Raw genomic sequence first — 8,496 nt, 5'->3', positions numbered from 1 at the left:
ACGATAAACGTTTACAAAATACATAACAATTATTTTAAGAATTATAGATACAGAACTCCTTTATGCAATCGCGGTGTCAGATTTTAAATTAGCCTTTCGGCGAAAGCACATTTTGCAATATTCTGAGTAGATAGCCCGGCCATCACGGCTAGCTAATTTGACACCCACCAAGTTTGGCCCTCACCAAACTCAGATTTACTATAAGAAAAATTGGATTACCTTTGCTGTTCTTCGTCAGAATGCACTCCCAGGACTTCTACTTCAACAACAAATGTTGTTTTGGATCGAAATAATCCATAGTTATATTGAAATAGCTCCGGACGTATTTCGTGACGCGCGGGCGTATTTCGTGACAAAAAAATTGTTCAAAGACTGAAAGAACAAAATGGCGAATTCACATGAACGCGCATCTCCAGTGTCACTGTCCCCAGACAGGCCAGTAAGAAACAGAGCTGCTGTACTTAGCACAGAGACTGCAGAGCTCTCATTCCACTTTCTGGTGCCTTCTGAGAGCTAATGGAAGCCTTAGAAAATGTCACGTTACAGCAGAGATGCTGTATTTTTGATAGACATAATCTAGAAGGACAACAAATTGTCAGACAGGGCACTTCCTGCATGGAATCTTCTCAGGTTTTGGCCTGCCATATGAGTTCTGTTATACTCACAGACACCATTCAAACAGTTTTAGAAACTTTAGAGTGTTTTCTATCCAAATCTACTAATTATATGCATATTCTAGTTTCTGGGCAGGAGTAGTAACCAGATTAAATCGTGTACGTTTTTTATCCGGCCGTGCAAATACTGCCCCCTAGCCCCAACAGGTTAAAGCTTATGACTGGCTCAGGAAAGACTTGGCGTAGTAGCGTATCACTTTGGATGATTCGCCAATAATTTTTTGATTATTGAACTTGTTCACTTTAAATTTGTATTACGCTGTTTCATTTGTTCCCAGGGGGGGACGGCACCTTGGGAGTGCTTAGGCAAGAGACCTGCGGGCATACATATACCCATAGTATGTACTCTGTCTATGCACACTAGGTAAGACCTGGGCGGACCACCCCCTGTATTGTGGTTATCACGCCAGGTGGCGTTAAGGTTAGGTAAGTAGTGGGTAGGCAGGTAAAGTAGGAGAGGGGACTCTAACTTTTACTTTCTTTGCTTTGGTTCCATCCAGCCCCTTTTCCCCACCTTACCGTGTTAAGGAAATCAATTCCCAGTAAATGGTAATATTCTCTGCCTCTGTCATCTTTACCCGCACCTACAATCACATACCTCTTTCACTCCACGGGGAGTTAAGTGTAGTAGGGTGTTGCGTTCCCTCCTCCAAGAGGCGTGTGTAACAAGCATCATCTTTGGCTGACGCTTTCGCCGGTGCCGAAGAGGGACAGACAAGCTGTACCTCAATGAGCCGATTTCTCCCACAGGGTTGTTTGGTTAGGCCCTGGAGTCTATGCAGGCCCGGTTTGAGAACAAAAAGAAGCAGGAAGAGGCGCAGCACGCTTTTCTCCCTCGGAGGTCCAGGAGCGAGGTGAGAGATGGTCTTGGCGCAGGGAAAGGGGGTGGCACGGGATTGGGTTCTCCCTTGCCAACCGCTCCAAACACCCATGGTGACAACAGTAACCCTAAGTGGCACAGCCAATCAGGGTACGTCACAGATGGCCTAAGCCCCCAAACCCGGAGTGGACTGGCTTCAGGCAAACGTTTGCACCTAAACACATTGAAACAATGCCATTGTTTGCGGGTTTCAAGTGTTGTGTATTCCACATGAAAGTTCAAAAAAACATTTCCCTTCTCCACTTTCAGACACAAGGTTGCTTGACCAATGGTGCACAGTGACGCCCTGGGTAATGCAAACTGAGAATTCATTGTACACCCCCACGTTTTTGTACTATTTTTATTTATTTTTGTCATGTAGCAGAGCGACTTAGGGTTAAGTGCCTTACTCAAGGGCACATCAGATTTTTCACCTAGCTGGCTCAGGGATTTGAACCAGCAACCTTTGGGTTACTGGCCCAATGCTCTTAACCGCTAGGCTACCTGCCGCTCCTGCACCGCCATCACATCGCTTGTTCCCCTGGCCTCAGCGCCAGTATTAAGAAACAGGCAATGTGAGTGGTTCCTCATAACATTTTAACATGGAAACAGCTGTTCTATCGTTCAGCCTAAAGTAGGAGAAAATGTGGGGTGTTCAATGTAGGCTTGCATTCCATGAGACTTTTAATAAAAAACATTCAGTGCTTGACATTAACCTTCTTGACATTGATGGAAGAAACCACTTTACAAAATAAAAAGTATTATTATTCCCGTATCATTATTACAGAGAATCAGACAAATTATGCTACCCTCTGCCTACTTAGTTTATTCAAGGACATCTCAAAATACAACACTGTCTCTTGAAGACATAAAAAAAGCTCTTTACCAGACTCGCTTTTCAAAAATGGCTAGAAATACACACATTTTGTGGTCATGTAGGAAGCAACCACTCCCCCATTTTTTACAACAAATGTGCTATAACTGGACTAATAACTAACTAATTAGCAAATAATATGAACAAATGTGCACAGGTTCCTACATGCAGCTCTAGCTTTGATCTCAAAACAAGCACATCTACTCAAGACTTCTCATGCTGTGAACGGCACATATCCATATATGGCAATGGCTATTTGCATACAGGCCTACTGCAGCGCTGATTGGTTATGGAATGTATAGGCCTGGGCGATGCTGTAGGTTCATTGATTGTGCAGGGCGGCTTATAAAAGACTCAGCCTAAATTATAGTGAATTTGTATTTGATTTTGAATAGCCTCGTAATAGGGAATTGTTTATACTTGCATTATGAATAGGCTGACACGTTACCTTTTTACCCACAGAATATCTCACCACTGTGCGTTTCCATCTCCTACTCTTTCTCCTTCAATCCTTTCTCGAGCGCACAGAGAGGGGCTGTCAACAGTTTAATTAAATATATTTTGTTGTGAAAACATGTTACTATCGATGTTCCAGAACAGATTTTACTTGGTTTCCAAATTAAGCACTGGGTAGCTTCAGCAAAAGGGTTGGAGAGGACATGAGCGGAATATCACCTGTTGTGCAGTAAGAGGCTGCATGCTCCTCAAACAGTGGTTGACACATGGAGTGAAATAACCAGAGTAGTCTACCCAGCATGATTGAAAAACAAACTGGCATGAAAGCGGCCTCCATTTGCCATTTGAGTGCATACAGATGACATTACTTTTTTTCCCCTGTTCCTACCCATTTGATAATGGGCCATTCTAAATCGAAACATTTTTACAGTACATATTAGTAAAGACAAGATTTAAATTGAGAATAGTCTGATGGGTGAAAATATGATCACTTGATGAGAGAACAGCATCTGCAGCCTGAGGCAAGGAACAGAGCACAAGCTTTTTTTGCGACTTTCTCAAATCATCACTAGCCTATAGTTGAAAGTATTCACACCCCTTGACTTTTTCCATATTTAGTTGTGTTACAGCCTGAGTTTAAAATGTATACAATTTTTGATTTTGTGTCACTGGCCTACACACAATACCCCATAATGTCAAAGTAGAATTTCATTTGTACAAATTAATAAAAAAGGAATAGCTGAAATGTCTTGAGTCAATAAGTATTCAACCCCTTTGTTATGGCAATTAGGCTACTGTGCAGTCTACAATACATACTGTAGTTAACATGGGAAAGTGCCTAACTCCTTACATAAGGGAGAGCAGGCCATGTCTGTACAACAGAATGCGAAGCATGTGGGAGACCGGGGTTCAAATCTCCGTTGGGGAGGAAGGAGTAGGCTGTGCTTGTAAATAGGAATTTGTCCTTAACTGATTCCATATGTGTTATTTCATAGTTGTGATGTCTTCACTATTATTCTACAATGTAGAAAATAGTAAAAATAAAGAAAAATCCTTGAATGAGTAGGTGTGTCCAAACGTTTGACTGGTACTTGCTTAATTAATTTGATTAACCTGTTAGGGCTAGGGGGCAGTATTGACACGGCTGGATAAAAAAACGTACCCGATTTAATCTGGTTACTACTCCTGCCCAGTAACTAGAATATGCATATAATTATTGGCTTTGGATAGAAAACACCCTAAAGTTTCTAAAACTGTTTGAATGGTGTCTGTGAGCATAACAGAACTCATATGGCAGGCAAAAACCTGAGAAGATTTCATGCAGGAAGTGGCCTGTCTGACAAGGTGTCGTTCTTCTTGTCTCTGTTTATTTAAGAGTGAGGATCTTAGCTGTAACGTGACACTTCCTACGGCTCCAATAGGCTCTCAGAGCCCGGGAAAAAGCTGAGTCGTGGCTTTGCCAGCTCTGGTTGAAAAAAAGTAGCGCGTTTGGATAGTGGCTGGTTACAGTACTGTGAGACTCAGGCTCGTGCCCGCGTCGACCGAATGCTTTGTTTTCTTTCCTCTGTTTACCTAAACGCAGATTCCCGGTCGGAATATTATCGCTTTTTTACGAGAAAAATGGCATAAAAATGGATTTTAAACAGCGGTTGACATGCTTCGAAGTACGGTAATGGAATATTTATAAATATGTTTTGTCACGAATCGCTCCATGCTCGTGACCCTTATTTACACTTGGGACAGTGTCTTGAACGCACGAACAAAACGCCGCTATTTGGATATAACAATGGATTATTTTGGACCAAACCAACATTTGTTATTGAAGTAGCAGTCCTGGGAGTGCATTCTGACGAAGAACATCAAAGGTAATCAAACTTTTGTAATAGTAAATCGGAGTTTGGTCAGGGCTAAACTTGGTGGGTGTCTAAATAGCTAGCCGTGATGGCTGGGCTATCTACTGAGAATATTGCAAAATGTGCTTTCACCGAAAAGCTATTTTAAAATCGGACACCTCGATTGCACAAAGGAGTTCTGTATGTATAATTCTTAAAATAATTGTTATGTTTTTTGTGAACGTTTATCGTGAGTAATTTAGTAAATTCACCGGAGGTTTGCAGAGGGTATGCTAGTTCTGAACGTCACATGCTAATGTAAAAAGCTGGTTTTTGATATAAATATGAACTTGATTGAACAAAACATGCATGTATTGTATAACAATGTCCTAGGGTTGTCATCTGATGAAGATCATCAAAGGTTAGTGCTGCATTTAGCTGTCTTCTGGGTTTATGTGACATTATATGCTAGCTTGAAAAATGGGTGTCTGATTATTTCTGGCTGGGTACTCTGCTGACATAATCTAATGTTTTGCTTTCATTGTAAAGCCTTTTTGAAATCGGACAGTGTGGTTAGATTAACGAGAGTCTTGTCTTTAAAATGCTGTAAAATAGTCATATGTTTGAGAAATTGAAGTAATAGCATTTCTAAGGTATTTGAATAACGCGCCACAGGATTCAACTGGCTGTTGAGTAGGTGGGACGAATTCGTCCCGCCTAGCCCAGAGAGGTTAATATTATCATGTTTCTATTCCATGAAAAACCAAAAACCCTCCGAGTTTCTGCTAGGATGGAACGGAAAATATGGTGCTGTACAATGTGATGTCCGGCAGTACGGTACTGGGCTATTTAGCTAAAGAATCCCTATGTCGTGCTTGTCTCAGAGCAGCACGAAACAGTGCTAAAATAGTTGTAGGCTTTTGCATCTAACTTCAATATTCTCGTTAAATAAATAAGACCTACACCATTTTTAACAGTATATCTAAAAATGTTTTCTTCAATGATGTGACTCTCCGCCAATAATTACATTTAGAGGATTGGAGGACTCTATATTAATATCTAAGGGGCATTTTCTGTTAGGATCTGTGAAAATATCAGAATATCTAAGGGGCTTTTATATCATTTTAAATTGATTAATAATAATCGCTTTGTTCAAAAAGTAACAACATTTCGGAGATTTCGTTTTCATTTAATCTAGAGTGAGCAAGAAAAAGGCAATTCTTGAACATGGGGTGAGACATTCTCACTAATTTGTAAATAAAGCCTAGCTCGGCTATTATACAATTCTTTAGTAAAGGTTGAATAGTCTATTGTTCAGCTAATAGCCCATCCTGCTATGCTTGTGAAAAACTAATAATAATACTTTTTCCTCTTTCCACGTTAAAGATTCCAATAGACAAAGTGTATTTAGCCACAATCGGCCCCAACCCCAATTAATACATTTAGGCGCAGTCGATAGCGTGCTGAACTTTGGGCTAGAATGTTGAGGGTTCGAAACCTGCTCCCTGTCTGCTATAATTAATGAGTTTGATACACCTGGTATTGGATGTGGCTGAAAAAAACTTGCTAAATAGAGATTTGTAAATTAACTTTATTACAAAGAAATATGCACAATCATTTGGCTCTACATTAACTAACATATTCCTCTCAATGGTAATTGTTTTTTGCACGACTCGTTATGACGTTATAACTACATACATTTGCTTCCCCGTAATGTTTTGTTAGCCATCTTTGCTGAAGTCACCAGGGACGGGTGGCCCCCGTCAAATTCGTCATTGGAACTAGAGGTCGACCGATTATGCTTTTTCAACGCCGATACCGATTATTGGATGACCAAAAAAGCCGATACCGATTAATCTGACGATTTACTTTTATTTATTTATATTTTTTTGTAATAATGACAATTACAACAATACTGAATGAAAACTTATTTTAACTTAATATAATACATAATACTATCAATTTAGCCTCAAATAAATAATGAAACATGTTAAATTTGGTTTAAATAATGCAAAAACAAAGTGTTGGAGAAGAAAGTAAAAGTGCAATATGTGCCATGTAAAAAAAGCTAACATTTAATTTCCTTGCTCAGAACATATGAAAGCTGGTGGTTCCTTTTAACATGAGTCTTCAATATTCCCAGGTAAGAAGTTTTAGGTTGTAGTTATTATAGGACTTTCTCTGTATACGATTTGTATTTCATATACCTTTGACTATTGGATGTTCTTATAGGCACTTTAGTATTGCCAGTGTAACAGTATAGCTTCCGTCCCTCTCCTCGCCCCTACCTGGGCTCGAACCAGGAACACATCGACAACAGCCACCCTCGAAGCAGCATTACCCATGTAGAGCAAGGGGAACAACTACTCCAAGTCTCAGAGCGAGTGACGTTTGAAACGCTATTAGCACGCACCCGCTAACTAGCTAGCCATTTCACATCGGTTACACCAGCCTCTTGGGAGTTGACAGGCTTGAAGTCATAAACAGCGCATTGCTTGAAGAATTGCGAAGAGCTGCTGGCAAAACGCACAAAGGTGCTGTTTGAATGAATGCTTACGAGCCTGCGGGTGCCTACCATCGCTCAGTCAGACTGCTCTATCAAATATCAAATCATAGACTTAGTTAGAGCATAATAACACACAGAAATACGAGCCTTTGGTCATTAATATGGTCGAATCTGGAAACTATCATTTCGAAGACGAAACGTTTATTATTTCAGTGAAATACGGAACCGTTCCGTATTTTATCTAACGGGTGGCATCCCTAAGTCTAAATATTCCTGTTACATTGCACAACCTTCTGTAACCACTGTCTTCAAAAATGGACCAAGGCGCAGCGGGAATGTGGATACTCATAGTTTTTTTTAATAAACTTAAGTAAAGCATCCACAGGAAAAAACAATAAACGATACTCACGAAGACAGGAACAGTTTTGCAGGCACACAACATGCAGTGCAAAAACAACTACCCACAACCCCAAAGAAAAACACACACTACTATATAGGACTCCCAATCAAAAGCAACTCAACACACCTGCCTTCAATTGGGAGTCCAATCACCCACACAACATTTAACACACACAAACCCCCTGCCACATCCTGACCAAAACTAACACAATTACGCCCTCTGCTGGTCAGGACGTGACACCTTCAATGTTATGTCATAATTATGTTCAATTATGGCAAATTAATTACGGCCTTTGTTAGGAATAAATGGACTTCGCACAGTCCGCAATGAGCCTGGTGGCCCAAACTGCTGTATATACCCTGACTACTTGCACGGAACACTAGAGAAGTGACACAAATTCATGTTAGCAGGCAATATTAACTAAATATGCAGGTTTAAAAATATATACCTGTGTATTGATTTTAAAGAAAGGCATTGATGTTAATGGTTAGGTACATTGGTGCAACGACAGTGCTTTTTTCACAAATGCGCTTGTTAAATCATCACCCGTTTGTCGAAGTAGGCTGTGATTCGATGAGAAATGAACAGGCACCGCATCGATTATATGCAACGCAGGACACGTTAGATAAACTAGTAATATCATCAACCATGTGTAGTTAACTAGTGATTATGTTAAGATTGATCGTTTTTTATAAGATAAGTTTAATGCTAGCTAGCAACTTACCTTGGCTTCTTGCTGCCCTCACGTAACAGGTAGTCAGCCTGCCATGCAGGCTTCTCGTGGAGTGCAATATAAGGCAGGTGGTTAGAGCGTTGGACTAGTAACCGGAAGGTTGCAAAAACGAATCACCCCTGAACAAGGCAGTTAACCCCTGTTCCTAGGCCGTCATTGAAA

The sequence above is a fragment of the Salmo salar genome, chromosome ssa07 (assembly GCF_905237065.1).
Source record: "Salmo salar chromosome ssa07, Ssal_v3.1, whole genome shotgun sequence".
NCBI classification, from domain to species: domain Eukaryota; kingdom Metazoa; phylum Chordata; class Actinopteri; order Salmoniformes; family Salmonidae; genus Salmo; species Salmo salar.
The sequence above is the reverse complement of the archived record's forward strand: the minus strand, read 5'-3'. Positions refer to the sequence as shown.